Raw genomic sequence first — 6,017 nt, 5'->3', positions numbered from 1 at the left:
GCAAACTTACAGAGGGTGCACTCAATCCCCTCATCCAGACCATTGATAAAGGTTTTAAACAAAACTGGCCCCAAACCTGAGCCCTGAGGGACACCACTGGTGACCAGCCGCCAAGAAGATTTCACCCTGTTCATCACAACTCTCTGGGCACGGCCATCCAGCCCGTTTTTTACCCAGCAAAGAGTACACTTGTCTATGCCGCGATTCGCCAGCTTCTCCAGGAGAACGCTCTGGGGAATGGTGTCAAAGGCCTTACCAAAGTCCAGAGAGACAATGTCCACAGCCTTCCCCGCATCCAGAAGGCGGCTCACATGGTCATGGTGATCTGACTGTGGGTGAGACAAGCCAATGAATCCATTTGTGTGATGTTAATTGCTATATAGCCCTGCCACTCTGTGTCATCATTATTAGAATTGCTAGATGCCATACCAATGGGACTCCAGTAAGAATCACCCAAAACAATGGCAGATGGACTTTGATGAACGTGAGTAAAGCGCAGCGGTGATGGGATCACACCTGACCTCAGCAACTGGCGCCCAGCAACTTCCTCAAGATTGACATCTTCAACCTGCGGAACCTGGGCAGGGTCCGCACCAGCTACACCAGCGGCGAGCTCTGGATACAGCATGCAGGAGTCCAGCACCACACACCATCTCCCCTGCCCTGGGAGACTGCTCTGACAGAGGGAGCCCAAAGCCATGGGTTAAATGAACTCACCCTCAACGGACATTGTCGAGGGATGGCCCAGAGACTAAGGGTCGGTCTCTTCTCTCAAGGAACAGGCGACAGGACAAGAGGAAACGGCCTCAAGTTGCCCCAGGGGAGGTTTAGGATGGATATTAGGAAAAATGTTTTCACCAACAGGGTTGTCATTGGAAGAGGCTGCCCAGGGCAGTGGTGGAGTCACCGTCCCTGGAGGGATTTACAAGCCGGGCAGACGTGGTGCTGAGGGACGTGGGTTAGCGGTGGTTTTTGTCAGTGTTGGGTTGATGTGTGTATATATCAAAGACAGGGAAAAGCGGTGGTAATTCATTGGAAAGTGTAAGATCTGGGCATGACGTTGAAGGTATAGAACAAAGGGTGGATAACACCCGGTTCTGCCAGCAATAGGGTCAGTTTTCCCAAGGAGCTGTCACGGGACAGAGGTACTTCCCGGGTCCGGTCGGTGAGCAGCGGTACATTCATGGTGTTTTGTACATTCCTCTAACAGCGTTATTGTTGTGGTTTTCCGCTTTCCTTCGCTGTTCTGTTAAACTGCCTTGATCTCAACCCACGAGTTTTGCCTTTTTCTTCCCATTCTACCCCTCTCCCGTGGCGGGGGGGAAGCGAGCGAGCTGCCACCTGGTTCTTTGTTGCTGGCTGAAGTTAAACCAGGACATCACCCCACGTCTCAGTTTCCCTCTTTGTAAAATGGAAACAGCGCGCTGGGCTTCATTGGTAAGGTGTTTGAAGCTCTACAATGAGAGGTGCTGAAGAAAGAGGGGGCCTTATTTTTCCTAGAGATGCCCGTAAGGGTGGAAAAGGGCTCGCTGCTTCCTTTGGTTCTGGCGAGGAAAAACAAAGCAAGGGCAAGAAGAAATGATGCTGGAGATGTAGGAGGCCCGTTCCCAAGTCCAACATTTTAACGCGTGGAGCGCAACCTTGTCCCTTGCCTCTGTCTTGCTGTAAAGGTCTGTCTCGTTCAGAGGCACTGCTGTCGAGATTCAAATCCCTTCCTAGAGCCCTCCAAAGGATGCATTCATTGCGTGCAGATGGCACCGGGTGTTCTTCTCCCTTCCTCTGGTTTATGCCATTGGGTAGACGACAGCAAAATGATTAATCTCTGAGTCAATCAGGTATTTGAACCTCCTCTAACTAGCGTGCAAGAGCTGAGCAAGGCGTTCGACACGGTCTCCCACAGCATCCTCACAGGGAAGCTTAGGAGGTGTGGGTTACATGAATGGACATAGATATGGTGGACAGATAACTGGTTAAAAGACAGAGCTCAGAGGGTCGTGATTAGGGGCAAAGAGTCTCGTTGGAGGTCAGTGACGAGTGGTGTTCCCCAGGGGTCAGTACTGGGTCCAGTCCTCTTCAATATATTCATCAACGACCTGGACGAAGGGATAGAGTGCACCCTCAGCAAGTTTGCTGATGACACAAAGCTGGGGGGGCGGGTGGCTGACACACCAGAAGGCTGTGCCGCCATACAGAGAGACCCGGACAGGTTGGAGAGTTGGGCAGAGAGGAACCTTATGAAATTCAATAAGGGCAAGCGTAGGGTGCGGCACCTGGGGAGGAATAACCCCCTGCACCAGTCCAGGTTGGGGGCTGACCTGCTGGAGAGCAACTCTGTGGAAAGAGACCTGGGAGTCCTGGTGGGCAACAGGATGACCATGAGCCAGCAATGTGCCCTTGTGGCCAAGAAGGCCAATGGCCTCCTGGGGGGGCATCAAGAAGAGTGTGGCCAGCAGGTGGAGGGAGGTCATCCTCACCCTCTGCTCGGCCCTGGGGAGGCTGCGTCTGGAACACTGGGTCCAGTTCTGGGCTCCCCAGTTCCAGAAGGACAGGGAACTGCTGGAGAGGGGACAGCAAAGGGCTACCAGGGTGATGAGGGGACTGGAACAGCTCTCTGATGAAGAAAGGCTGAGGGACTTGAGTCTCTTTGGTCTCTCAGATACACGGAGCACGCTCAGCCCGTTAAATTTCATGACAACAAGAAGCCTCTGTGACTAATGAGGAACCCAGAGAAGCCAAATGCCTTGGCTTGGAGTAAAATCTTGAGGTGTTACTGTTTTCACTCCAAACTGACGGAAAACACCATCTCCTGCTGAAGAATCCCTGGGGAGAGCCAGGTTCCTTTTACCCCCAGAAGCGAGGCACCCCTGGGAGCTGCACACATCGGGGAGGATCCACTGAATTCAGCATCTGGCATGCAAAGCAGCATGACAGCATGGTGTACACCAGCCACAGTCGTGGTCTGGCCCAGTTCAACACAGCATCCCTAAAGAGTGAGATGTGCTTCCATCTTTTTGCAGTTTAGTGGGATTCAACCCCCCGGCCTCGACTTAAGCGTAGACGTAAGTGCCGGGGCTGGCAGGTGACTCAGAATCCCCAGCTTGGACTAGAGGAGACAGAGGGACCCCCAGCCTAGGAAGGACTCGTGGAACTGCTGGGGCTTGTTGTTCAGCCTCTGCAGCATTCTGTACCTGGCTGAGGAGGTCGGAAAGCCCCGTTTCTGCGAGTGGTTCTCAGGCTCGTTACAATGCTAAAACGTAACCTAGGGAAGGTAGTTATGTTAGCATTTCCGTAAGCGCCCTTTCTCTGGGCCTGGGGACCTCACCTTTCTCTGGCTATTGGAGAGAGGAAGGGAATGGGAGTTTTGAAGCACAAAGTCTTACCTTTAGAGTAGCCAAACTGCATTTCCTTTCTGCAGGGTTTTGGAGCAGCCTCTCCACGGGGGTGACACTTAGAAAGGCCCACACTTCCAGAAAGAACAGCCTGTGGCATGACAAGGTGAGCTGTAGCAGCTCATCGTCCAGCAGCTCACGGTCATTGTTCCACTGAAGTGTTAATTCCTTCCAAAAAGAACAAAAGTTGTTAGTGCTACTCAACAGAACTGGTGAGCGCAGTAACTAGAATTCAATAAACAAGTTTCCCAATACTACCAACAGAAGGGACTGGCAGCAGATCAATTTTGTCCCTTGACAGGAGCAGAGAATCAGTTTTGGGAAACGACAACGGTAGATGCTACGGTAATCCCAACTCTCCCGTGGAGATGGGGGGCCTTGTGCATTGCACCCCACCCTAAGAGATAGACAACTTGTGTTACCGTTAGAAGATGCTGCACCCTCAGCTCATGCCATGATCTTATTTGACATATTGGAAATTATCCCAGGTACGAGAGTAGATCCAAAGACAATTTCTAGAAAGCTTTGCAGATCCCGGCTGTTCATTGGAAGCTCTGCAGCGCAACAGAACCTAAAGAGCGCTGTCAGCAACCATCAGGCCGTGTGCTTCCCTCAGGCGTGCAAAGACCTGATGCTCATTGACGCGGGTCAAGGCTGTCGCACACCTTTGGTGGCACATCCTGCGTGACACCACAGGGCTGTGACATGGGCACCAGTTAATTTACATCTGCTGTAGACGTTTGTGTGTTGCCAAAAGGGAGCAGAACCACGAGGGCAGGCTGATGCAGGCTACAGCTCCGCAAGCAAACAGGGTGTACAGACTCTTCTCCTCATACGCAGATTTCCCTGCAAAAGGGTGGGGTTCAGAAACATCGGAAAGGATAAGCAAGTTACCAGTTACTAAACGTGAACATGTCTAACTAGAAGAAGCCTAAAGCGGTTTCACCAAACTGAGGTTTTCCTGCCTGAAAAACTCTTTTTGCTCACAGCTGACATTCCAGCACCAGTATTTTGGGTGTTTTAGCTTTTTATGAGGGCAACCTGACATCGGCCTGACAGTGAAGACTGGCATAACGGGCATCGCAACTGGACAAGGACAACGACCTCAACCAGGCTAGAGTGGAACACCGCAGTGGCTCGCTTATGAAAATGACCCTCTGGCCATAACACTGAAGTGGTCAGGAATTCCTCCTGCTGAGCGCTGCTATGCAGAAGGCCTGGAGGATCACTTTGCTTAGCTTTGTGATACCGCGGTGAGATGTCACTCTGGGTTCCCGTACCTGCAGAACACGCCAGGAGGCTGGGAGGAGGTTGGTGAGGGTGCGTCTCATTCTCCAGCCTGGGTCTCTGAAACTGTAGCTCCGCAGACTCTTATGCTGCTGACTGGCATCTCCGCTAGCAGGATCCTGGCTAGGTGATCGTGCTTCGTGACTCTTTCAAAGAAGAAGTTCACGCGCAGTTTTGGGGCTCCCTTGGCCAAGTTGGCCCACGACGTTCCTCTGACCACTTGCCCATGAGGGTCGTGGATATGACATTGGATATTCAAGGTGCACAGGGAATGAGCGCTCTGCTCCCGCAGGGTGTTCAGCAGCTCGTCAGAGATGCAGTTGTAATTGAAAGTCAGGATGACCAGGCTGTGGAACTTGGCCATAGTTTGGTGGAACAAGGCGCTGCTGAAGACAGGAAGGTGGAGGCTGCAGAAATTCTCGACACCGATTTCAGACAGAGAGCTTTAATTTGTCAAGCAGCTGAGAGAATGCAGAAGCTCACAGCCTTCTTCCAAGGTTACTCTGGCTCCTTTCAAGTTGAGAGAATCAAGCTGTTTGCTCATTCTTTTCAGGAAGGTAGAGAAGTTCTTGAGAAACTGAGCTCTCGTCACATTTTCCTGGATCAAGGGGTCTAATCCCAGGTACCCAATGCTCAGGAACACTAGGCGACTGTTACACTCGCCCAGGCGTGAAAGAAGATCTCTCATAGTCCCGTGACATTTTGGGGTAAAGCCAGTATTGCAAGGATTCCATAACTTGATCTCAAGTCGCTCCAGCTACTTGCCAACTTTCCTGAGGCACCACAGCACACTCTGCAACTCCAGTGTGTCCTCCCTTCAGGGCTGGCCGTAGAAGGTGCTGGTTCTGCTTTTCCAGAGGGATCCCGAGTGCATGGCCCAATTCCATTTTTTACTGACCAAGGCAGCATTAGATCTGTCCCTGTCGTCTGACCGATGGAAGACACGTCTCAGACAGACATCAGGTAGGTGAGTCCAGGGGCTCTGCTCAGCTTCGCTGTCGTCTTCCATTGAGAAGACAGTTTTTCACTTCTCTTCTGGGTGTTGAGCCAAACCTAGATGAAGAAAGGTGTGGGTAGATTTCTTGCCATTCCCAACAGCATAGGCTTCCAAGCAAACGCATGAAAGTTTGCTTCTTCAATGGCCTGGGGGGCACAGGGAGTTGGGAGGGGACACAGCCAGGACAGCTGACCCCGACTGAGCAAAGGGACATTCCGTGCCATTTGACGTCACGCTCAGTATATAAAGCTGGGGAAAGAAGAAGGAAGGGGTGATGTTCAGAGTGATGGCGTTTGTCTTCCCAAGTCACCCTCACGCTGCCGGAGCCCGGCTTTCCTGGAGAT

The 6,017-nt window shown here is 52.0% G+C and overlaps 1 pseudogene; it reads right to left on the bottom strand.

Moving 5' to 3' along the window:
• Positions 1-1,784: 1,784 nt before the first annotated feature.
• On the bottom strand, positions 1,785-5,685 carry LOC141737643 (F-box only protein 39-like; annotated as a pseudogene).
• Between the last annotated feature and the right edge of the window lie 332 nt (positions 5,686-6,017).

Source organism: Larus michahellis, chromosome 1, assembly GCF_964199755.1.
Source record: "Larus michahellis chromosome 1, bLarMic1.1, whole genome shotgun sequence".
Lineage (NCBI taxonomy): Eukaryota > Metazoa > Chordata > Aves > Charadriiformes > Laridae > Larus > Larus michahellis.
This window is presented reverse-complemented; position numbering and strand designations above follow the sequence as displayed.